Source organism: Cygnus olor, chromosome 1 (genome assembly GCF_009769625.2).
Source record: "Cygnus olor isolate bCygOlo1 chromosome 1, bCygOlo1.pri.v2, whole genome shotgun sequence".
In the NCBI taxonomy this organism is placed as follows: Eukaryota; Metazoa; Chordata; class Aves; order Anseriformes; family Anatidae; genus Cygnus; species Cygnus olor.
The window spans coordinates 168,460,826-168,487,787 of record NC_049169.1 but is presented as its reverse complement, the minus strand read 5'-3'; the positions used below and the strand labels follow the sequence as shown (position 1 = coordinate 168,487,787).

The following is a 26,962-nucleotide window of genomic DNA, read 5'->3' as shown; positions in this document are numbered from 1 at the left end:
GAGGGCATAGTTAATTCCAGAACAATTTAAAGCGGTTGTTTGTTATGAACAGTAGGGACTGTGGAATACATTGCTGTAGAATCTTACGAGAGCAGCTTACATGAATGATAAAGCAACATGATAAATTTGTGAGAGAGAAATACAAATCTGAGATTCAGTCTGAATCCAATAAATTCAGATTTTCTTTTTAGTTTTTGTGAATAAACACCTTTAGAAGGGAATGAAATGCTAACACAGCAATACCATCATAAAGCCTAAGCCTTTATAGAAAAACATTTTCACGGGGTCTTTGCCTGTGGGATCCTAATTCTGGATGTGAATGAAAGTTAAACATTTAAGGACTTTGTTTTTTATATAACACCTACTTCATTTCTTCAGAAGCTGCATATAATAGATGTGAATATAGTAAATCAGTCTGGAGACAGAAAGACAAAGAAAGATATTAAGGAAATTATTTTCCCAGTTAATCAAATTCTGCTCTTTCTTGTTCTAGAGAGTTCTTGCTTGATACTGAGACAACACCATCATTATTTTTATCAGATTTTTCACAAGTAGTTTTTAAATAAGTTGTTCATAATTTTCTGGGTGCTGAATTTGAGATATGAAGATCAGATTATATGAGCAAATGAAGACTCCCTTTTACAAATACCGTCAATTAAACTATACCACTATATGCTGATATAAAAGGCTAAACAGTCTGGAACATAAGGTCTGAGGTTGTTTAGACTGAGCACTCAAAACGTGTAGAGAAGTTTTATATTGATCTCTGCATATCTAACTTCTCTGCTGTAAAATGTAAACTTCACAGAAGTACTACAGTTATGTATTTATGTTTAAAATATTACTTTCTGATCTTTCTAGTCCTAATCTTTTTATGTTGTATTCAGAGCTAGTTTTATAAAATTTAATGAATAAAGTGATTATGTATATATATAAAAGAGAGAGAAAATAGAAATATTACTGAGCAGTTGTTCAGTAACTCAGCGCTGTCTGTTTTTTTTTCTGTTGAATATGAATAAATCTAACAATGTAGATTGCACAAGTAAAGACAAAATATGATGTGGAGATTAATAGAATATTACAAGGAGCTTAACAGAAAACTTCATAGGCAACTTCCATAATGGTATTTTATAAATATAAGTGCTTAGGTTTATTATATTTACTTCTGTGAGCATTCTTTTTTTTATTGCAGGTTGCATATGTGTGTGGATGTATGTGCAATATATATATATATTATAAATGAATATCTCTTAAAATTTTCCATTCTGACAGATGCATGAAAGGGCAAGACTTAAACCTTTTTTGCTCAGTGTAGTGTCATAGATTTTGCCATGTGTAAAAAGCAATTTTTATTTTCCAAAACAGCTGTTCACAAAGTGGAAATATATTTCAGATTACATAGTGAGGGGAGCAAGGGCTAGAGAGAAGAAAAAACAGTTTTGACTTGTCTCTTTAACCACATGAAGATGACTCACCACATTAAAGTTGGATAAGGAATTAGCCTGGGTCTCATTAAAGCAATCTGAAGAAAGCACTCAAAATCTGCTGACTTTTTTAAACTTAAATTCCCTTTACTGACTCTTCTTAGTTCTTCTTAAGTAATATTTTATCAAAAATAGTTGCTTTTGGCTCCGGGTGAGCAAAAAAGACTTAAAAGTAAGACAGGGACTTTTTCTTTTCTCCCTTTATTACGTCCATCTATATGCTCTCTAAGACACACCATCAATTCAGGCAAAAACTAACAATGTCATTTTATTTTTTCCCCTTTTATATCTTTGTATATATCAGCATGGAAAAGTGCTAAGTCCTGCACATGGGGAGGAACAACCCCAGGCACCAACACATGCTGGGGGCCACCCAGATAGAAAGCAGCTCTGCAGAAAAGGACCTGGGGGTGGACAGCATGTTGAAGAGGAGCCAGCAGAGGTATTCTGGGCTGCATTAGGTGAAGGATTGCCAGCAGGTGGAGGGAGGTGATCCTTCTGCTCAACTCAGCACTGGTGAGTCCACACCTGGAGTACTGTGTCCAGTTCTGGGCTCCTCAGTGCAAAAGAGACATCGAGCTGCTGGACAGAGTCCAGTGAAGGGCCACAAAGATGATGAAGGGACTGGAGCATGTCTCCTATTAGGAAAGGCTGGGAGAGCTGGGACTGCCTAGAGCCTAGAGTTGAGGAGGCTCAGGGGAGATCTTATCAATGTATATAATGGCCCAAAGGGATGTTGCAAAGAAGATGGAGCCAGGCTCTTTTCAGTGATGCCTATTGACAGCACAAGAGGCAATGGGCACAAACCGGAACACAGGAATTTCCACCTGAACATCAGGAAACACTTCCTTATTGTGAGGGTGACTGAGCACAGATTACACAGAGAGGTTGTGGGGTCTTCCTCCTTGGAGATCTTCAGAAGTCGTTTGAACATGGTCCTGAGCAACCTTCTCCTGACCCTGCTTGAGCAAGGGGATTGGACCAGATGACCTCCAGAGGTCTCTTCCAACTTCAGATATTCTGTGATTCTTTCATTACATGATTCTTTCATCTCTATCATTATTGGAATATTGTGGTGGTTTTACCTTGCTAGGCAGCTGAACTCCACCACAACCGCTCTCTCACTCCCCCTCCTCAGAAGAGGAGGGGAAAAAGAAAAGAAAAGAAAAGAAAAGAAAAGAAAAGAAAAGAAAAGAAAAGAAAAGAAAAGAAAAGAAAAGAAAAGAAAAGAAAAGAAAAGAAAAGAAAAGAAAAGAAAAGAAAAGAAAAGAAAAGAAAAGAAAAGAAAAGAAAAAAAAACTCACAGGTTGAGATAAGGATAATTTAATTAAAAGAAAAATAATTATTAAGGGAAAACTTATTAATTAAATAATAATACTAAAGGGAAAAGGGAAAAGGGGAAAAAACAAACAAACAAACAAACAAACAAAAACAAGCAAAGGCTGTGTGGAAGTGCAGAGGAAAGAAATTACTCTTTACTTCCCATAACTGAATGATGCTTGACCATGTCCTTGAAGCAGGGCCTCAACACACATAGCCGTTCTTCAGGAGGACAGGCGTTTTCACATGAGCCCACCCCTCCCCTCTCTTCTTCCTTTTTCCACCTTTTATTGCTGAGTGTGACATAATATGGTACGGAATATCCCTTTGGTTAGTTTAGGTCAGCTGCCCTGGTGATGTTCCTTCCTCACTTTTTGCCCACCCCCAGCCTGCTAGCTCTGGGGAGGTTAGCGGGAGTCCTGATGCTGTGCCAGTATTGCTCAGCAGTAGACACAACACTGGTGTGATACCAGTGCTGTTCTGCCTACAAGTGCAGAGCACAGCAATGTATGGGCTGTTGCAGGGAAAGTTAAACTCCATCCCAGCCAGACCCAGTACAAATACCTGAACTACTTTTTATAATTTTGCTTTATTATGAGGTAAGAAAGTGATAACTCAGTATTCTTTTCATTTCTTACTTTTCTTTCAATTACACTCCAGTGTTTGTAACCTTCTTAAAGTGGGCTCAGACAGTTATGGTGTGTAAATACAAGCACTTTAAAGACGTATAAAAAATCTTAAAAAAATAAATTTTTGAACAGAAAACTTTTCATATTGGTATTTTAGGAGCATTTGAAACATATGTCACTTTTGAACTACAAATGGTCATTCCTCATTATAAAGTATACAGAAAATAATGGTATTTTTCCAAGAAGGTATTTGACGCATATCTTTGAAAACATGTTATACTTATTTGGCCTTTAAAGTTATCTGATATTAACAGAAAGGAAATTATTAAAAAGCCTGTTGGTTTAATATCACTTGCTTTATTGGGTTTGTTCAAATTAATAAACAATATTTCATTTTGATGGATTGTTAAAATAGTTTTAAAGATTTTATTGCCTTTTCTGTTTATGCATATGTCCTGGTTTCAGTTAGGACAGAGTTAATTTTCCTCCTACTAGCTGGTACGGTGCTATGTTTTGGATTAGGATAAGAAGAGCGCTGATAACACGCTGATGTTTTAATTGTTGCAGAGCAGTGCTTACACCAAGCCAAGGACTTTTCAGCTTCTCGCTCTGTCCTGCCAGTGAGCAGGCTAGGGGTGCAGCAGGAGCTGGGAAGGGACAGACCCAGGACAGCTGACCCAAACTGGCCAAAGGGGTATTCCATACCATCTGACGTCATGTTAAACAATATATATAGGGGTGGCTAGCTGGGGTGGGGGGCCGGCTGCTCGAGGATAGGCTGGGCATCGGTCAGCAGGTGGTGAGCAATTGCATTGTGCCTCACTTGTTTCGTACACATTATTATTAGTAATACTATTATTATTATCATTATTGTTATTATTCTTTTCCTGTCTTAATAAACTGTCTTTATCTCAACTCACAGGCTTCATTTTCCCGTTTCTCTCCCCCATCCCGGAGAGGGAGGGGGGAGGGTGAGCAAACGGCCATGTGGTGTTTAGCTGCTGGCCGGGTTAAACCACAACAGCATATTAAGCACATCTAGATTGCCTGCATGTTCAAGTGGTTGCCTGTGTCTTTCATATTGTAGCATGAGTATGGACATCAGTCCTATACACCCTGGTTACCTTATATAGGAAATGCAGATTCACAGTCCAGACAGGAGATGAGATGCACTCTAGCAATATGGATAGGACCCAGGCCACACCACACAACTAAAGATCGAGCTTTACAAAATCAGAAGAAATCACTTTGTCTGCTCAGTTGAAATTTATTTATAGCTTATCAGTTGGCCTGAGTGCTTAAGGGGTGCTTTATACACAGTATTTAATAGCAATGAATCAGTCTCATGCAAGGCACATGGAATGAAGATCGTATTGTAGTGGGAGAAGCCTGCTGAACACATTTTATTCATGCTTATGCCAGAAGAAAACACAGCAATTATCCTAAGAGCTGCTGTTAGCCCAGCAGCCATCCCAGTTCAACCATTTGGGAAGGAATCATAAAATCATATCATAGAATCATAGAATGGCCTGGGTTGGAAGGACCTCAAGAATCATTGAGTTCCAACCCCCCATGACATAGGCAGGGATGCTATCCACTAGATCAGGTGGCTCAGGGCCTCATCTAACCTGGTCTTGAACACCTCCAGGAATGGGGCACCCACAACCTCTCTGGGCAACCTGTTCCAGTGCCTCACCACCCTCTGAGTAAAAATTTCCTTCTAACCTCTAATCTAAATCTCCCCTATTTTAGTTTAAAACCATTCCCCCTTGTCCCATCATTATCTACCTGAGTAAAGAGTCCTTCTTCATCCTTTTTATAAGACCCCTTTAAGTATTGAAAGGCTGTGATGAGGTCACCCTGCAGCCTTCTCTTCTGTAAGCTGAACAGCCCCAGCTCTCTCAGCCTGTCTTCGTAGGAGAGGCGCTCCAGTCCCTTGATCAACTTTGTGGCCCTCCTCTGGACCCGTTCTAACAGATCAACATCCTTCTTGGGATGGGGTTTCCAGACCTGGATGCAATACTCCAAGTGGGGCCTCACAAGGGCTGAGTAGAGGGGAACAAACACCTCCCTCGACCTGCTGGTCACACCTCTTTTGATGCAGCCCAGGATGCAATTGGCTTTCTGGGCTGCAAGTGCGCGCTGCCAACTCATGTTGAGCTTTTCATCCATCAGAAACCCCAAGTTCTTCTCCACAGGGCTGCTTTCAATGAGTTCTCCCAGTCTGTACTCACATCTCGGATTGTCCCAGCCCAGGTACAGCACCCTGCATTTAGACTTGTTGAACCTCATTAGGTTCACGTGGGCCCACTTCTCAAACCTGTCCAGGTCCCTTTGGATGGCATCACTTCCTTCTGTTGTATCAACTGCACCACTCCGCTTGGTGTCAACTTCAAATTCTCTGAGGGTGAACTCAATCCCACTGTCTACGTCGTTGATGAAGATATTAAAGAGTACTGGTCCAGGGACAGACTCCTGAGGTACACCACTTGTCACCAGCCTCCACCTGGATATAGAGACATTGACCACCACTCTCTAGGTGTGACCTTCAAGCCAATTCCTTATCTACTGAACAGTCCACCCATCAAATCCATATCTCTCCAGTTTGGAGACAAGGACGTCATGCGGGACTGTGTCAAAGGCTTTGCAGAAGTCCAGGTAGATGGCTTCGTTTGGTCACTCTAATCCTACATATGGAAGAGTGACTTCCTCTGTGTAGGATCCTACATATGGCCAAGACTTCACAGAAACACACAGAATCACAGAATCATAGAGGTTGGAAAGGACCTGTGGAGATCATCGAGTCCAACCCCCCTGCTAAAGGGAGTTTCCCTACAATAGGTTGAGCAGGAAAGCGTCCAGGTGGGTCTTGAATATCTCCAGAGAAGGAGACACCACAACCTCTCTGGGCAGCCTGTTACTGCACTTTGTGACCCTCACTGTAAAGAAGTTCCTACACATGTTTATGTGGAATTTCCCGTGTTACAGTTTTTGGCCATTGCCCCTTGTTCTATTGCTGCACAACACTGAAAAGAGCCCGGCCCCGTCCATTTGCCTCCTGAACTTTAGATATTTACAAACATTGATCAGATCACCTCTCATTTTTCTCTTTTCCAGGCTGAACAGACCCAGGTCTCTCAGCCTTTCTTTGTATGGGATTACTCCAGGTCCTTAATCATCTTTGTGGCACTCCTCTGGACTGTCTCTAGAAGATCCTTTTCTTTTTTGAACTGGGGAGCCCAGAACTGGACACAGTATTCCATATGTGTCCTCACCAGGGCAGAGTAGAGGGTGGGGATAACCTCCCTCAATCTGCTGGCCACACTCTTTTTAATGCAACCCAGGATGCCATTGGCCTTCTTGGGCTCAAAGGCACACTTCTGTCTCATGGCCAGCCTATTGTCCACTAGGACCCTTCTCCGTAGAGCTCCTCTCCAGCAGGTCAGCCCATAATCCCTACTGATGCATGTGGTTATTCCTCCCCAGGTGCAAGACTCTACACTTGCTCTTCTTGAACCTCAATCAGGTTCCTCACCACCCAATGTTGCAGCCTGTCCAGGTCATGCTGAATGGCAGTACAGCCTTCTGGTGTGTCAGCCACTCCTCCCAGCTTCGTATCATAAGCAAACTTGCTGAGGATGGATGCTACCCTTCATCCAGGTCATTGATGAAGATGTTGAACAAGACCGGACCCAGTACCAACCCCTGGGGAACACCACTAGTTACAGGCCTCCAACTAGACTCTGCACTGCTGATCACAACCCTGTGAGCTCTTCCATTCAGGCAGATCTCAACCCACCTCACTGTCCCCTCATCTATCCCACACTTTCAAAACTTCATTACAAGGATGTTGTGGGAGACAGTGTCAAAAACCTTGCTGAAGTCAAGGTATACAACATCCACTGCTCTCCCCTCATCTATCCAGCCACTGAAGACATCGTAGAAGGCCACCAGGTAGGTCAAGCATGATTTCCCCTTGGTGAATCCAAGCTGACTGCTCCTGATAACCTTCTCTTCCAATTGCTTGGAGATGGGATCCAGAACAAGTTGTTCCAGCACTTTTCCAGGGACGGAGGTGAGGCTGACTGGCCTGTAGTTGCCTGGATCCTCCTTCTTGCCCTTTTTGAAGACTGGTGTGACATTGTCTATCCTCCAGTCATCTGGTACCTCTCCCGTTCTCCAAGATCTTTCAAAGGTGATAGCGGTTCAGCAATCACGTGTGACAGCTCCCTCAGCACATGTGGGTGCATCCCATTGGGGCTCATGGATTTGTGTGCAGTAATTTTGGCTAGATGCTCTCAGATCAGATCCTCCTCAACCAAGGGGAAGTCTTCCATTCCCCAGACTCTCTCTCTTAACTCCAGGGTCTGGGTTTCCCGAGAGGCAGTTTTAGCAGCAATGATTGAAGCAAAGAAGACATTCAGTATCTCTGCCTTCTCAGCATCCCCTGTTACAAGTGCGTCCACCCCATTCAGTAGTGGACCCACATTTTCCCTAGTCTTCCTTTTACTATTGACATACTTAAAAAAAAAAAAAAAAAAAAAAAAAAAAAAAAAAAAAAAAGTCTTTCTTGTTATCCTTAACTTCCTTTGCCAGATTTAATTTCAAATGGGCCTTAGCCTTCCTTGTTGCATCCCTGCAGGCTCTGACAGCATTCCTGTATTCCTCCCAAGTGGCCAGGCCCTTTTTCCACATTTCATAGAATTTCTTCTTGCCTTAGAGTTTATCCATGAGCACCTTGTTCATCCATCTAGTCCCCTTGCCACTTATGAAACTTTGACATTGACAGCACTACAGTACTAGTATTATAGGTCCATAAGTTATAATTGTCTTTGTATGGTGTTATAGTCTTGAGGAGGATCTTGAACTCAGATTATTAAAAAGCTGGTACCAATTGACTATGCAGAAATAGTGTAAGAGGGAGAGAGTAGAACACTTGTACAGAGACAGGATGAAATTTCTTCTGGTTTGTCTTTTATAAACATTTATAAACGTCTGTGTAAGGCATGGAAGTAATTTGAAGAGAAACATGCATGCCTTACACTGACAAAAATGTGTTTGGACATAGTAGATTGGATAAATTGTTCAAGAATTGTGTATTCTTATGGAAAGATTGCCCTGTACAATGCTGTCAAGGACAGTATCAGCTTGAATAATTATTTATATAATGGCATTCACTTCAGTTACAGTGACTTAACTTCTAAAGTAAAGTTAGACACCATAGTGTATTATGGGGTACATGCTTTTTTCCCCCCACTGAATAAGTGAATTAAATGTGTCATTAAAAGCTGAGCAGGAAGGACAATGGATACACTTTTTTTCTTGAAAGCGTGGTTTCCTCTTCCAGCTACAGGACCAAAGCTTCTCAGAGTTAAAAAAGGTTGTTTATCTATGTATTTATGTTTCTATTTCACTGTGAAAAGAGATAGGTAAAAGTGGCCTGAATGATTAATGCTCATTTTAGCATCATCTTTCTACCCTGTTGCTGTTGCTTTTTAGGGGAATAATATTTCTTTGTACATGTCAATTTATTTTCTCATTTTAGTGAGTATGTCCATATCCATTTCCATGAGAAGAATGGTCTAAAAGAAACTTGGAATAACCCATAACTAAACAGAGGATGTGCAAAATCATAAGGTTTGGTATGAAAAGCGGATCCTTACAGTCTGCATTTAAGCTTTAATGTCATCAAGATTTTTGAACTCTATCTTCTTTTGCAAAAATAATTGTGTTTTTGTTGTTGTTTGTTTGTTTGTTTGTTTCTTGTGCTCTTGAACTCAAAACATCCAGTTCTGTTCCCCTCCACAAATGCAACTGAGTGGAAGTTGAGAGTTTGTTAATTTGTGGAAAAGAACAGAATGGTTGAGATTCTACTTCTTATATGTGGTTTGTTCTGGAAAGTAATATGCACTTTCAATGTCTATAGGGAGTTGTTTGTAACAGTGGGCTTGTGGTTTTCAACAAGCATTCTTACCCTTTACTGAATTACTGTACTCTGATGTGGTAACCCAAATTATTTAGTTCTTAGTGTGTATGTCAGACAGAAACACCTAACTGAAATATTTTGGTATATTCAGCATACATAGGGGAAATGGACTTTATTAGGAAAACATTCAAATACCACTTAAAGATGGAATTGTCCATTTTCTACAGGCTTAGGGGACAATACATTAGTTTTAAGGCTAAAAAATTCTCATAAGAATTAATCAAAAAGATTAATTAAGTATGTGTTTTCAGGAAAAAAATTTAATACAAATGATTAAGTTATTGCAGTCATTAAGGACAACAGTTAATATGAAACACCCTTCTCATATATAGAAGCAGTAGTGGTCAGAAAGAAAACATATACCTGCACATATGTAGTTTTAGAGTACCTTTTTATTTTATTTTTTTTCCAGTGTAATATGTAAATAACATATAACAGTTATGATAGAACAAATGTATCTCGGGAATGTTGTCAGGGTTGGAGGTGCTCCTTGGAGAATTCGGTTCCAAGAAGAATTCAGTTCCAAGAAGAAATAAAACTTGTGGCATATAGTAGCTTCTCTGTGTTCTTTATTCACCACTCAAATATATATATATATATATATATATATATATATATATATTTCAAACTTACTCTGTTTACTACCACAAAATTATAGAAAAGAAGAAAGATTATGTGTTGACTTTTGGAAGGAGTATACAGTCATAACTCTAGGTAATGCCTGGCCTTTTCTTATCTCAATAGGGCACAAAACAGCACACCTGCACTGCAAGAAATGATCCTGTTTCACACTCCAACTCTCCTACCTGCTACCAGTGTTTATATAGCCATATAGTACAAAGAGAGACAGGGACTTGTCATAAAATGTAGGAGTTGGTGTCTTGGTTTTACTTAGCTGGGCAGCTGAACTCCACCACGACCACCCTCTCACTCCCCCTCCTCAAAGGGAAAAGGGGAGAAAATACAATGGAAAGGGCTCAAGGGTTGACATAAGGACAGGGAGATTGCTCAGCAATTATTGTTATATAATTACATCGTTATATAATCGTAGAATCATAAAGGTTGGAAGAGACCTTGAAGATCATCTGGTCCAACTATCACCCTACTATCAATAATATCCACTAAACCATGTCCCTAAGCGCCAGGTCCAACCTTTCCTTGAACACCCCCAGGGATGGTGATGCCACCACTTCCCTGGGCAACCTGTTCCAATGCCTGACTACTCTTTCTGAGAAGATATGTCTCCTAATTTCTAACCTAAACCTCCCCTGGCAAAATATCATTATATAGCAAATTATTACCTATTACTAACAAGCTAGAGCAGCATGTAATTCCCATTTTTAAAAAAGGTAGAAAGGAGGACCCAGGGAACTACAGACTGGTGAGCCTCACCTCTGTGCCAGGCAAGATCATCGAACGGATTCTTCTGGAAGCAACGTCAAGGCACATGCAAGACAAAGAGGTGAACCAAGACAGCCAGCATGGCTTCACCAATGGTAGATCATGCCTGACCAATCTGGTGGCCTTCGTTGATGGAGGGACTGCACTAGTTGACAAGGGAAGACCGACTGATGTCATCTACCAAGAATTCTGAGAGGCCTTTGACACAGTCCCACATGACATCCTGTTCTCCAAAATGGAGTGATATGGGGGCTGAGGTCAGTCCATAATGATTCATCGCCGCCGCTCCTTCATGGTCACTCTCTGCCCCTGCTCCACGTGGGGTCCCTCCCAAAGGACGCCATCCTTCTCGAACTGATCCTGCGGGGGCTGCCCACAGGCAGCAGATCTTCAAGAACTGCTCCAACGTGCATCCAAACCATGGGGTCCATCCGTCAGGAGCAAACTGCTCCAGCATGGGTTCCCCACAGGCGGCAGCTTCCCCCAGGTCCCCTGCTCCTGCGTGGGCTCCTCTCCACGGGCTGCAGCTCCGGCCTGGGGCCTGCTCCTGCGGGGGCTCTCCATGGGCCGCAGCCTCCTCCAGGCCACATCCACCTGCTCCACCGGGGGCTCCTCCATGGGCTGCAGCATGGAGATCTGCTCCACCGTGGAACCCATGGGCTGCAGGGGGACAGCCTGCTCCACCAAGGGCCTCTCCACAGGCCGCAGGGGAACTTCTCCAGTGCCTGGAGCACCTCCTGCCCTCCTTTTGCATTGACCTTGGGGTCTGCAGGGCTGGTTCTCATTCCTCACTCTTGCAGCTGCTCTTGTGCAGAAGTTTTTTTTTTTCCCTTTCTTAAGTTTGCTCTCATGGATGCACAAACAACATTGCTTATTGGCTCAGCTCCAGCTAGTGGCGGGTCCATTTTGGAGCTGGCTGAAACTGGCTCTGATCTGACATGGAGTGGCTTCTGGACTCTCCTCACAGAGGCCACTCCTGCAGCCCCCTGCTACCAAAACCTTGCTACATAAACCCAGTACAGTTGGATGGACAAGACTGAAATTAACTTGGGGAGCTCTTTCCTAGCACTCTGTCCTTGACTATTTCCCTTTCAATAGTAAATATTTCCCTTCTGAAGTATAATTGAGGTAAATAATAGCCTGAAGAGATATAATAGATACAACTATTTCACACGGAATTATGACAAACAGGGGGATAAATTACATTTCTAAGGCTGAATGTTAAAACAATGACACTATTTCCTCAAATCACTGTTTTATTTCAATTCAAGTTGGTTTGTTCTTAGGGAGTATATCTGTGCATGCATGTGTATGGATATTACTATATATATGTATGTGTATGAGATTAGGCATTTGCTAAGTGCAGGGGAAGATTTTGATTTTTATCTTGGCTTCTTTGTAAAGAAACATACTTCTGATAATGAAACAATGTTTTGAATGTCAGTTTTCTAAGTCGAACATGGAAAAATACTTGAAATAAGAACTTAAGCAGAATGCATATATTACATCAGTTTGATACAGACTGAGGTTTTATAAGATGCATTACTATTAAGTTCCCTTGCTGAATTTATGGCTGTCTTACAGAGATTCTCTGTAAGACAGAGAATAGTTTCTTGGCTATGTACCTTCCAAGCTGCTTTTGTTCTTTCATTTCTGCAGAAATGCAGGAGATCCGTGCAGTTCACTGGAACACAGTGGACATGGGGAAGAGCTGACACCATATGCCAAAAGAAACTTCCAAAAATTAGCTGATGAGGTGTATTTATTTAGGTAAATAAAAACCTCTCAGTGTTCATATCATTTCTTATGCCATCAGAGAGCTGATATGAGGAAAGCAAAATACACTCTCGGAGATGTCTTTCCCATCAAGTTAATTTTCATTTCCTTTCAAAATCCTTTCATTTCCATTTTAAAATCCTGCTATCTTTTCTCTTTCTCTGTTCCTCCAGACAGAGATTTGACCACACAAAATGAACAAGAGTTCACCAGCAGTAAATCAGAATTAACAATTTGTGTTTTGTGTTGTTGTAGCAATGAAAAGATTGTACAATACTTCCTACCTAGAAAAAAAAAAAAAAAAAAAAAAAAAAAAAAAAAAAAAAAGAGGTATTTTTAAATAATAGAATGAAATTTTATAAGGCAAGGAACAAATCTACATATTGGTAGGCTCTGAAAAAAAATCATTAGGAGCTTAAAAATAATTAAAACTTATTATCCTATTTGCCCATATGAAAGGCTGCCCAAGAATGTGATACATTTTTATTAAAAGAAGTTAAATATCCTCTTTTAAAATCATCTTATAATGTGGCAACTGGATGTAAGGGCAAACACTACATGGGCTGTCTTGAAAATTGGTGTAGGTGAAGTTATTTTTTCTGGTAATTAGACAGAAAATCATGTTGAAGCAAAGAATGCAAATGATGGAAGTCTTATTTTTTTTAATTTTATGTGTTGTAGGTACCACACAAATAATCAAATCATATGTTTATTTTCATTAACCAGCCACCTGTTGTTTCACTGGACTTACTAAAAAGGAAATGTCCTATGCTGTAAAACTAATTACACCGCCAGGGAAGATTCAATTTCAGCTCTTCTATTTATACTGCAAAAATGCACATTCAAAAATAGCAAAATAGCAACCAGATAATGAAAGAACATGAAAGGTTCTGTTCTTAGGCACCTATACTCTTTTTTTTTTTTTTTTTTTTTTTTGGATGTTTTCTGAGAGTGATCTATTCTTCTTAAAGGTCTCTGGCTATCAGCTGTTATGGTAATGTTTCATATACAGACTTTTCTGCTCTCAGACTCTCTTCTCTTTTAGCCTATCGCTGTCATCTCTTCTTGGTTAGTGTTATTGGCTTAACTTTAACGTGATCAGAACTGACTGAATACTAATTTCCTGTTCCTCTTCTTTCCTGCAGCTCCTGTTCCAATAATGTTTTCTTTAAGGACTTGCTCTTCTCTGTGCCACATCTTTTTCTCCAAGTTCCTTGTCAGCTTCAGTGCTGCAATTCTACCTCAAATCAATAAAATAAATCTTGCTAGTCTTGTTTGACCCAGATCAATTCCTCCTTTTTAATTCTTTTTGAATCCTTTCTTTCAAATAGTTATCCACTGAGACTTCTTCACATTTTCAACATTTTTGAAAATCTTAATGTTTTGAAGATTTATCATAATTCTACTACTGCTGCAAATTTCCTAGGTTACTCAGTGTTTTCCTTAATGATTTGCATCATGCCAATGATTTTGTAATGTGTTAAGAGGAACTACAGAGAGAAAAGTAATAACTCATATTATATATATGTATATATTTAATAGAACAACAGTAATAAACTCAAAATCCAGCAAAGGATATATAAGATGAACATTAAAGAACACATTTTCCAATTATAATAGAATCATGGAATCACAGAATGATTTGCGTTGGAAGGGACCTTAAACATCACCTAGTTCCAAACCCTCTGCATGGGCAGGGACACCTCCCACGAGAACAGGTTGCTCAAAGTCCTATCCAACCCGGCCTTAGATGCTTCCAGAGATGGAGAATCCACAACTTCTCTGGGTAACCTATTCCTGTGCTTCACTACCATCTGAGAAAATAATTTATTCCAAATATCTAATCCAAATCTATCTCTTTTAGTTTAAAAGCTTTACACCTTCTCCTATCACTACACTCCCTGAAAAAAGTCCCTCCCCAGTTTTCCTGTAGGTCCCCTTTGCATACTGGAAGGCTGCAATGAGGTCTCGCTGGAGCCTTCTCTACTCCAGGATGAACAACCCCAACTCCCTCAGCCTGTCTCCCTCGCAGGAGACGTGATCCAGCCCCTGGATCATCTTTGTGTCCCTCCTCTGGACTAGTCTAATGTGTTCATGTCCTATTAGTGCTGGCGGCCCCAGAGCTGAACACAATACTCTAGGTGGGGTCTCGTGATATTGTAGTAGAGAGGGAGAATTACCTCCCTCGACCTGCTGGTCATGCTTCTTTTGATGCAGCCCAGATAAATTAGGCTTTCTGGGCTGCAGGTGTACATTGCCAGCTGCTGTTGATCTTTTCATTAAGCAACATCCCCAGGTCCTTCTCCTCAGATCTGCTCTCAATCCGTTCTCCACACAGCCTGTATTTGTGCTTGGGATTGCCCCAGCTGGGATGTAGAACTTGACCTTGTTGAACCTCATGAGATTCTCACAGGCCCACCTCTCAAGCCTGTCAAGGTCCCTCTGAATGGCATCCCTTCCCTCCAGTGTGTCAACCACACCACACAGCTTGGTGTTATTGGCAAAGTTGCTGAGGGTGCACTCAATCCCACTGTCCATGTCACTAATAAAGATGTTCAATCAGCACTAGTACCAATACTGACCCCATGAGGAGCACCACTCATTACTGATCTCCACTTGGCCATTGAGTTGTTGACTACATCTCATTGAGTTTTAAATGTCCCAAAGCAAAGAGCAGGTTTTCTGGATAGGTTATGAAATCTCAAGCAGTGAATTTATTTCAAAAACATGTTTTGCAAATATTTGTAGAGAATGTGACGATATAGGAATATACAGCCAAAGAGAGAGAATAAATGACCTTTCAAGGTTTATTCCAGCCTTGTTTTTCCTTCTAGCTTGGTTTTCTAGTTTTCTGGTATATTTGACACCATTAATCTCTTTGCTTCAGTTGCTCTGCACCCACAGTTGTTCTGCTCACAAAACTGAGAGCTTTCCCTCTTCCTTCTAGCAGCACAAAAAGAAAAGTTATCTCAAGTTATGAGAGGCTTGAGTAATAATTAGTATGATGTATTCTTGTTTCACTCTCTTACTTCTGCTGCTTGCATGTCGTAGCTGTTTCTGTTTTTAATCTCCAATTTCCCCTTTTCTGACTTGAAAAGATTCAAATAGTAACTGTTTCCCAACCTATTAACAACTCAGATTTGCATCTGCACAGGACAGCATGACACCAGTTCAGTTTTTGCTTGAGTTCTGAAATAAGTATGAGACTATGCCCTGGTTAATTCACCCTTATTCTGTGTGAGCTTTTAAATTTGGTGTTTACTGCTATGCCTGACATGTCTGTAACATTTTCACTTGGTCACAGTTAGTGTGCAGTGCCCTGTGGTCTATTCTCTAAGTAGTTTTTCAGGAACAGGTGATATGCTTTAAATACGCCTTCTCCTTGCTATTTAAGTGTCTTGCTATTTTGTTATTTTCTACCATTTTCTACAAATAGTATGTTCCTGTGTAGTCGCACAGTAACTAGTGGGACTACCCCTAACATATAGTTTACTTTCTAGAAAGGGGAAAGATATAGGAAAAAGAGGACATTCCCGGTTGATAAGCCGGAAGAGAAAAATAAATATCTGGGAATGGCCATTCAATGCTGATAAAAAGGCAGCGTGTTGTAGACTTTTTTTTTTTTTTTTTTTAAAAAAAAGTTATTTTTTCTAGGCAACATCACGGAATGATAGAAACTGTTGCCTAATTAATGATTCAATACATCAAGCATTAGAACTGGGCCACGGCAGACTGACTCCAGAGAGAGAATAATCATGTGATTAAAAATTGAAGTGTTAATTCTTTATATGTTCTATGCAACCCAGTCAACCTTTGGGCCTTACTATCCCTCAAAGCAATTCATAGTGTTTATATTGGAGTAATCTGTCTGTATTTAGCACATTATTTCAAAATTTTGCCTTAAAACATTGCTTTCTATACAATTTATGTGGAGTTTAGAGATATTGGCTATTTTGAGGTTTCCTGGTGAACTGTAATTACATGAACTGTGCTGTGTGAGTTTGTTTTAAAATGCTGCAAGCAGTGAAAACTTGCAAGACATCTTGTGTTTTATTTGTGAAGAGACTGTATAATTGGTTCATATTAAGCTTCAGTAGAAACAAATGGTGGCTTTGAGTCAAGATCTTCTGAGAACGCTTTATAACCCCATCTGCAAAGTGCACTGGTGCTTTTATCTAGTTGTAATACTTTGCTTTTTCTTTTATCTGTTATTCTATTAAATACCCCAGATGAAATGGGATTAATATTATGATAGTAAAGCATGTGTAAAAGCAGAACACTGCAATGAAATATGTATGAACACGTTGGCAGGCTATGAAAGTCTCAAAATAGTCCACGTGATCAGGATTTAACCTTTAGTTGTCTATATTACAACCAAAAGCATCCCCAGCAGCAAGATGCTTACACACACTGAACCATCTAGAGAAAATGTAATTGTGAAGGATAGGCTATGATTTCATTTATATATCATGTACAGAGCAGACTCAAAGTGCACATAAACATATTTGTTATATATCCAGAGTATAGTAGTTTTACTGAGGTTTAGAGAATAAATACATAATTTTCATTAAAGAATTTCCCTGAAAAAGGGAAATTTAACAAGATGGATACAAGGTGACACAAAGAATGTGGTTTAGTGGCTCACCAAGCATTTAAGTAGTGAAATTCTGTGAGGTTAAACAGATTAAAAACTCTTTTAAAAGTTCTAATAATTTTGAAAGGTATTTTGAAGGTTAAATCAAGAATCTTTTTTCTTTCCCAGAACAGTTTTAAATAAACAGATTAGAGGCAGCCCATTATTGCTATCTTTTTTAACATTTGTATGTTATACACAATATAAGAACTCAGCAATAATATCTCTGAAGCTAGGTGGTTATGAACGTTGTAAAGCTTTAGAGCCCTCCACCCAAACTGAAAAAGCTAATAAAGGAGATAGGTAAAGTTATTTTAAAGTGTAATCTTCCTATATATAAAATGACTAAGTAAATTGAATAGATTCTCAGACAGAATCTGTATTTCTTGCCAGGAACCTATGAAAGAATTACATTTTATTCATGCCAAAAAGAATATGTTGAAGTTTACAGATTAAATGTTATCAGCTTTCTGTATATTAAAGTATTAACATTATTTATATTCATTATTTTTTCCATGCAAAGAATGTTGCTTAAACAATTTTAGTGTCAGTCCTAAGAAAAGCTGAAACACAAAGGGGTTATTTAAATTAATTAATTAATCTTTGAACATCTTTGCCCCTCTCTTGGGAGCCAAGTAAAATCAGTTGCTTTGCATTTCCTGAAGAAGCTGTTAAACACATATTATTATTTTTTTTCCTGTATACACAAAACTGATTTTTGGTAACTCACTCCCTTCTCTCATATCTTTCTGTACTTTTTTTTTTTTTTTTTTTTTTTTTGATAACAGAGCAAGTCTAAAGTAAACTTTCAAAAGAAATCTACTATAATGTCAGGGTGAGCATAGCAAAGGAAATGCAATACTTACGCAACCTTTTCTGATATTGTGTCTCACTTATTCATGCTATTCAGGTATCACAAGACTGAAAAAAGCAATAATCTTCAACCATAAAATATGTTCCACCCCTAAGGTACTACACATTGAGTTATGATTTTGTCTGAGCTTTGTTGACTGGCTTATGTGCTTAGTGGGCTCACGTTTGGTAAAGGAGTTGGTATAAAAAAAAAAGTAGATTTCTTCATTTTGTTTTCCCTGGCAGACCCAGTTCATGGATCCCATAGCTCTGGGTCCTTCTCAGATGGAGTGAAGAGATGTATATCTCTTTCCAAATCTAGTGCTAAAGTGAGCTGGCAGACCCTTTACAATAACAGATATTAGTGATATCCTTTTCCTTTTACAGGTTCTTCGATGTGAGTTACAGTGGTGGTTTGTTGTTGTTTTGCTTTGTCTATTATTATTATTACTATTTATTATTATTATTATTATTTATTTTTATTATTATTATATTATTATTATTATTTTGTGTGTGTGTGTTGTTTTGTCATTTTTTGTCCGTTCATTTGATTTTACCACTAGCTATCAGAGCACAGTCCATTGAAGAGAATGGAGCAATAAAATTTATCTGAATATGCTTCGTATTCTATAACTGTCTTAACTGCAGTCTCTTCATGTTTGCGATGCTTTTAAAAGAATTAAAAACCTAAAAACTGAAATTAAAACACAATTTAGATAATTTGATGTGTTTATACTGAGAATTTAACTGGTATATATATGTATAAAAAAAAAAAAAAGAAAAAAGAAAACTGTAATGCTGTAATGCTACAATGAATCTGCAATAGCTGCTGTGACTTTGCCTGGTGGACTTTCTAGAGGGCAGAAACCATCTCATCATTCTGGAGGAATCACTCTGTGTGAAATGTAGCCCACAGAAACACCACACTCAAGCTCCTCTTTCTTATCCTTCCCACTTTCTCCAAGACAATACATTACAAACAGTAAAATAGAGAAAAATATCCAACCATCACAGAAAATTGTAGTATAAATAAATAAATATATAAGTACAACAGAGATGAACCAGAAATCTGGATCTGTAACATTATTTTCTCTTAAGAATGCAGACTGCATACATTTTTTCATTTTTTCTCCTTTCACTTAATGATGGTAGAAAAAAAAAAAAAAGAGAGAGAGAGAGATGTATTGTCCAAACTGCTGCTATCCAAAACATCACAATTAAGCCTCATTTCTACCTTCTCAAGAACTAGGTAATTGCAAATGCCTTTATGTTACCAAAACATTGAAAATGTATGCAGTTTGCAAAAACACAAGTTTTTACTTGATTAAACAATTTACAATTTACATTTGGTAAATTTGGTATTTATAATGCCAAACTAATTGGTATTCTAAATACCAATTGGTATTGTAATCGGTATTTACAATACCAAACTAATAAAATTACCAATTTTTCACCCCAAGAATACCCCTTCCACAGTTCTTAATTGTTAAATGCCTGCAAACTGAGTTTAGTGCCCCAAAAAGCTATATACACAGTTGTATATTTCTAATACAGACGTGATGAGTAAGGTAATCAAGAATTTTTTTGTTCATGTAACTATACATTAACCAGTAGATCTGGAAGGTTAAATAAGATTCAAATGTCCAGTCTTGCAAACTGCCTCCTATTTCATGTGACTATGATAGATGTCAAAGTGTTCACAAATCATAAATACAGTAAAAGATCAAGTGTCTAAATATTATTTTATCCGAGTGAGAACTATAGAATTAGATTATATTGTTTTGCATGGAAAAAGGAATTAGCCATAGTTTGCATAGAATAATGCTAGCAACAACCCTGAGGTTTTGTTTTGGTGTGTGTGTGTGTTTGTGTATGTGTGTGCAGAGACAGTTAGTGAATATTATGAAACACACAGAAAACATATTAGTTTCAAAGTTTTACTTCTGTCCTACATGATCAGTTGCAATTTGCTGTACGGTGCTATTTAGTTTCCATACAGCACAGTTAAAATCAAATATAAAATTAGTTGTAATAAGCAAGAGCAGCTTGATTTGTCTTAATTGCTAGTGAAAAATAATTTAGTGGTGATACTTTGGGGACAGACAACTTTCTTGAACCTTGTTCCAAGTAGCATGATAAGAAACTTCCTGTTTTGACTAGAAATGCAATGCACATACATACAACTGATATGGAAAAGTATCTAGGAAAGACATGTGGGCTGTTTTTAGCCTGATGTTATGTAATAAACAGTCCTGCTGGAGCCACTACTGTTGGATTTCTCTTCCTGTCCATTCCACATGGTTACATAATAATTATAGTTGTCAGTCTGCCATATATATATATTTATATTTTTTAAATATATATATATGTATAATATATATATATATTATATGCATAAATAATATATATATATAATATCTATCTATATATTATATATATATAGATATTTTTTTTTCCCCCTGCATCTAAAGGATCTGTAGGAATTGTTTATTTCTCCTTGTCATGGTTTAAGACCATATGACATTGTGGAGGCTAAATGGAATTGAATAACAAAGCACTTTAATCACAGATACATACAATTTTACAACATACATTAATTTCCTATGCTGTGGGGGAGGTGGTGAAGTGAGGAAAATAAGTCGGCATTGTGTTTTCTTACATGATCTTCCAGTCTTGCAAGAGAGATGGCACAGTCCTGGAGGGAGGTTCGGCAGGTCAGTGTAGCAGTGTCAGTTGTGCTGTACATAATCATGGTACAGGCCCATCAATTCCACTGGGCCTTCTTCAGCTCCCTGTGTTCCCTGGAGGTTAGGGAAAAGTTCCTGAGTCCTGGTGCAGAACTGTGGGATTTCACTCCACAGAGTCTCTTCCAGAAAATCTTGGCTATCCCAGTATTCTTAAGTGCCCCTATTTATAGGATGGCTTGTTCAAATTGTGCTGGAACTTACATATTTTCTGTTACCATTTCTGGCACTCAGAGTACTTGTTCCAGACCCTTCTGACAGTTCTGCACTTCCTGAATATCAAAAGGGTGTTTGCATAAATATATCTATCTATCTGCTTGAGCACACTAGAACTGTTCCGTTGTTTGGGACAAGTGGCTGATCACATTTCATCTAAGTCAACTACAACAAAAGTAAAGTTCCTGGGCCTTTGACAAGAGCTATGCTAACTACACCTAGGTCATGCTATTTGCTGCACTCCTTCAATGACAGACTTCTACACCTGCAACACAGAAACAATTTATTTTGCTCACATGAGAAATTCACTGTTGAAAATGGTAAGTAAATACACATCAGAGAATATTCAGCAGGTTTGAACCACTCTGTAAGAATTTCATTCCACTCTGCACAGTCACTTAATATTTAAAAATGTATTTCCACGATGGAAGTTAAAGCTGGAATCCATTTCCATTTTCTGGCTTCCAGCTAGGAACATGAGAAGATTCTTACCGCATCAGATCAAAGGTCCATCCAACCCAATGTGTCCTGTCTCTAGCAGAAGTCAAAAGCAGATGCCAAGGAAAGAGAGTATATAAGATGAGCACAAGCATATAAATGCTTATTCCATACATACTCACAACTTCCAACAACTTTGAGTTCAAGGACTTTTTTTTTTTTTTTTTTTTTTGGCTTGAAGTGAGTTTCTGGGTATTTCATGTAACTACATTGATTTATGTTTCAAGAACTTGTCCTGGCTGCCTTGAATTCATGTGAAATGGACATCTTCTGCCCTATCTTTGTTATTAATAAGTAGCTGTACGTGGTACCTCAGTCAAACTACAGAGTTATTCCCCACCCTTAATGGCTCTAGTATATAATCACATGCTGCTATATAAAATCTGTACCAAGTCTGCAAATGTGTGAGAAAGCCTGTGAAAAACATTTATACCTCAACCATTTTGTTCCATCCAGGAACAGAAATGCGATCAGAATATTATATGTTAATACAGCAGAATAAGTAAGATAGTTGCATATGCTGTCATACTCATCCCATGTTGGGGGAATAAAGGTTTTCTATGTGTTGTTGTGTTTCATATTCTTCTGATATTAAGGAATTAATTAAAAGATGATTAAAAGGTTCCAACTTCTTTATTCACGATGCCTATAAAGCAGCTGGAACTTAAATCAGAGGTGCGATTCTACACTTGACATACCACAAAGCTGAACACAGTGTACAGCTGATCTGCTTGGTGAAGAAAAGGTGCTCTCTTTATATAGTGTTGGCTGTGTTATGCTAGATACATTGAAAATTAGCATATTTGAAATGCATGAAGGAGGCTACATTGTGTGCACAGCTACTCTGTGAAATGGTAGTTATGCTGTTATCTCAGTCTCCTGCTGCACTGCTACACTAACCCTGCTCACACAGAATTTTAATAAGAATGCATCTGGAGGTCTGGCAGTACTAGTATTAGTATTCTGCCAGGGCCTAGAGTCTTTAACCTCACTGGTGGCTACGAAAACACATATAAAGCTAGTTCTGGGAGAACTGGCCAAAGTATGGAAGGCGTACTAGTATGGGTAATCAGAACTATATGACTAATCATAGAATAATTAAGGTTGGAAAAGACCTTCAAGATCATCCGGTCCAACCATCACCCTACTACCAAGGTCACCCACTAAACCATGTCCCTAAGCACCAGGTCCAATCTGTCCTTGAACACCCCCAGGGACAGTGACTCCACCACCTCCCTGGGCAACCCATTCCAATGCCTGACTACTCTTTCTGAGAAGATATGTCTCCTAATTTTCAACCTAACCCTCCAACAGAAAGTAACATAAAACTGTAAAAAACAAACAAACAACAACAACAACAAAAACCACTCATGTTGTTCTGATATGAAAAAATAATAATAATAATAAAAATGTTTTTCTCCATCTCAGAGTATTTCCTAAAACCATTGTGTGAACTATTTATAAAAAGATGGGGGGGGGGAGGAGGAGGAGGAATGTAAGATAACTGTTTAACTTATTTTCTATTTTAAAATGGACTGTTTGATTTAATCATTATAATTTTTTCTTGTGTGTTGTAATGTATTGTTTTCTTACTATGAATAGTTTTATGACAATTCAACAACTTCGACAAAAGTCAACACAAACAAGGAAAAACAGTTCACAAAATAAGTACAAAACCGTATATCTGAAAGAAGTGCTTGAACTCAGTCCAGGAAGAGAGAAAAAACAAAACAAAACAAAAAAAAACCTTGCTTTTCAACTTGCTTTTCCCTTTATCCTATAGCTCAGGAGTTCTTATTTGTCTCCAGGAGAAAAGATAAAATCTGTCCCCTGCTTTTCTGCTTTTTTTTTTTTTTTTTTTTTTTTTTTTTGCCTTCTTTGAGTGTCACAGAACCTGATGGGCAATATTCTTACACTGGGAAAAAAAAAAAAAAAAAAAAAAAAGTAGTAAGAAACCAATAACAGAAAGCAGCACAAAAATATGAATGATTATGATGCATATCAGTTAGATTACTGTGATTTAGGAGTTTGAAGGTGGGGAAATAATTGGAAGGAGAGAAGTTAGAGAAGGCTTCATAACTAAAATATTTTATGTCACACATTAAAGAGATATACGGATGAATTAGGTTACAGATGCATTCTTTAAAATACTGTGACAAGGTGTGAAAGGACTTTTCCTGCATCCTGGGTTACTGATGTTACCATAATGCACGATTAGGGCACATAATCCCATAAACAGAAGCAGCTCTGGCTGCATGTTTCAAAGGGATGGAAGTTCCTCAAAGCACAAGAATGGTAAATACTGATGTTCAGGCAGAGGTGGAGGCCAGATTGGCTGAGTGGCCTGATGGAGCTCAAAGGCAAAAGAGAAGTGTAAGAGAAGTGATAGCAGAGCGAGGTCACCTAAGAAGAATATAGAAATATTTCCCAGGCACGTAAGAGTGCAATTTAGAGGTCCAGAGTCTAGCTGAAGTTTCAGCTGGTGAGGAATATGAATGACAAGAACAAAGATCTCTGTTAACACTACAGCATTAAAAGGAAGACCAAAATGTGAGTTTTTAGCTGAATAGAGAGGATAAGCTAATGACATGGAACAAGAAAAAAGCTGAATTATCAAATGCACACTTTCCGCCAATCTTTATTGGCAAAGTTTGTACCTGTGTGTCTGTTCCCACATGTTTATGCCTTGTTAGGGAAGAGAAGAAGCTATGCAAAAGTAGAGGTACTTTTCACTCCTAGTGTGAATTAGCTAATACCTAAATGAACCACAAACATAAATGTCCATGAAACGGAGCACAAGGTATACCCAAAGGTGCTAAAGAATCTGGCTGATCTCATCATGAAACCACTCTGTATCTACTTTGGAAGGTTATGGGAATCAAGGGAAGCCCTTTGATTTCAAGTTCTGTGTCTGAGAAATGCAAATTTTTATACCCATTGAACTAATGTGCTGTCAGCCCCACCTCAGTCCCCGGGAAGATTATGAAGGAAGTTCTTATGGAAATTATTTCCACACATCTTATGGGCAAGAAGGTGATTAGGAACAGCCACCATGGATATTTACCAAGGCCTTGCCATGTCCAACTAAACTGGTTACCATTTAAAATGAAATGATTGTTCTTAGAAAAGAGAATAACAATGGATACTCTAGCTAAATTTTAGTAAGATTTTTGCCTTGATTTCCTGCATCAGCCTTGTAGTTAAACTGTGGCAATACAAACTGGATGGATCCACTGGATGGATCCACTGGAAGCTGGGTGAAGAGATGGCTGGACTGCCAGACTTAAAAGGTAGTAGTCAACAACGTCAGGTGACTATTTTTAAGTAACATTAAATATCTTCTGTAATCTGTGCATAAGAAGAGCATAGAATTCACTTCTATTGAGTTCATGAATGACTTTCAAATTTCAATGAGCAGTTTATACTTTGGAGGGCACAGAATCACAGAATCATCTAGGTTGGAAGAGACCTCCAAGATCACCTAGTCCAACCTCTGACCTAACACTAACAAGTCCTCCACTAAACCATATCACTAAGCTCAACATCTAAATGTCTTTTAAAGACCTCCAGGGATGGTGACTCAACCACTTCCCTGGGCAGCCCATTCCAATGCCTAACAACCATTTTGATAAAGAAGTTTTTCCTACTATCCAACTTAAACCTCCCCTGGCACAACTTTAGCCCATTCCCCCTCATCCTGTCACCAGGCATGTGGGAGAATAGACCAACCCCCACCTCGCTACAGCCTCCTTTAAGGTACCTATAGAGAGTGATAAGGTCTCCCCTGAGCCTCCTCTTCTCCAGGCTGAACAATCCCAGCTCCCTCAGCCGCTCCTCATAAGACTTGTTCTCCAGACCCCTCACCAGCTTTGTTGCCCTTCTCTGGACTCGCTCGAGCACCTTGATGTCCTTCTTGTAGCAAGGGGCCCAAAACTGAACACAGTACTCGAGGTGCGGCCTCACCAGAGCCGAGTACAGGGGGACAATCACTTCCCTAGACCTGCTGGCCACACTGTTTCTTACACAAGCCAGGATGCTGTTGGCATTCTTGGCCACCTGAGCTCACTGCTGGCTCATATTCTGCTGACTATCAACCAATACTCCCAGGTCCTTCTCTGCCAGGCAGCTTTCCAACCACTCATCTCCCAGCCTGTAGCTCTGCTTGGGGTTGTTGTGCCCCAGGTGCAGGACCCGGCACTTGGCCTTCTTGAACTTTATACAGTTGGCCTCAGCCTATCAGTCCAGCCTATCCAGATCCTCCTGCAGATCCTTCCTACCCTCGAGCAGATCGACACACGCACCTAACTTGGTGTCATCTGCAAACTTACTGAGGGTGCACTCGATCCCCTCATCCAGATCATCGATAAAGATATTTAAGAGTGTTAGCATACCAACCACATAACCACCAAGTGATTATATGAAGGTGCTTTATTCAGCGCTGGAAGCCAGGGCAGGTGCCCAAATCTGGCTTCCAGTCCCGTTACATCCCGATTGTTATTTATACATTCAATATTATGTAAGGTATACATATTCATTACAGGTTGCAACATCAGCCTCGCATTCCATTCTAATTAGCTCTCCTCCCATTTGCACATGCGTAGTGCTCTCTGGTGGTCATCCAGGTGGTCGTCCAGATGAAGTAAGGAGTCTTCCTCTCTGTTAAATTTTTCACCTTTCTCACTTGACGCATGCTCTCTCCGCTCCTTGGTTCTGGTTCAACTCATTTCAGCATTTTCAGGTTGTTATCAAAGGTCAGGTTGTACCTGTTCTCTCACAGGGATCCCTTTCAAGGATTCATTTGACTGTTCAGTATACTCCCTAAATATCTTAGTATAGATAAATTTGATAATGTAATTACATTTTATGACCCGTCACCTAAGAAACATTAAAACATCCATTTGGTTTTCCCCAACACTAACAAGAGGACTGGCCCCAGTACTGAGCCCTGGGGGACTCCACTAGTGACCGGCCTCCAACTGGATTTGACTCCATTCACCACAACTCTTTGGGCCTGGCTATCCAGCCAGTTTTTAACCCAACGAAGTGTACACCAGTCCAAGCCATGAGCAGCCAGTTTTTTGAGGAGAATGTTGTGGGAAACGGTATCAAAAGCCTTACTGAAGTCAAGGCAGAACACATCCACAGCCTTTCCCTCATCCACTAAGTGTGTCACTTTGTCATGGAAGGAGATCAGGTTCGTCAAGCAGGACCTGCCCTTCATAAACCCATGCTGACTGGGCCTGATCGCCTGCTTGCCCTGCAAGTGCCGCGTGATGACACTCAAGAAAATCTGCTCCATGAGCTTCCCTGGCACTGAGGTCAAACTAACAGGCCTATAGTTCCCCGGGTCTACCCTCCGGCTCTTCTTGTAGATGGGCGTCATGTTTTCTAGCCGCCAGTCGACTGGGACCTCCCGTGATAGC

At 39.4% G+C, this 26,962-nt stretch overlaps 1 long non-coding RNA gene across 1 annotated transcript; it reads left to right on the top strand.

Moving 5' to 3' along the window:
• The first annotated feature begins 450 nt into the window (after positions 1 to 450).
• On the top strand, positions 451 to 26,398 carry LOC121063536. Its single transcript, XR_005816049.1, has 5 exons — positions 451 to 462; positions 890 to 892; positions 14,508 to 14,517; positions 16,194 to 16,198; positions 25,918 to 26,398. It is a non-coding gene; the product is annotated as an uncharacterized LOC121063536 (long non-coding RNA).
• The last annotated feature ends 564 nt before the right edge of the window (positions 26,399 to 26,962 follow it).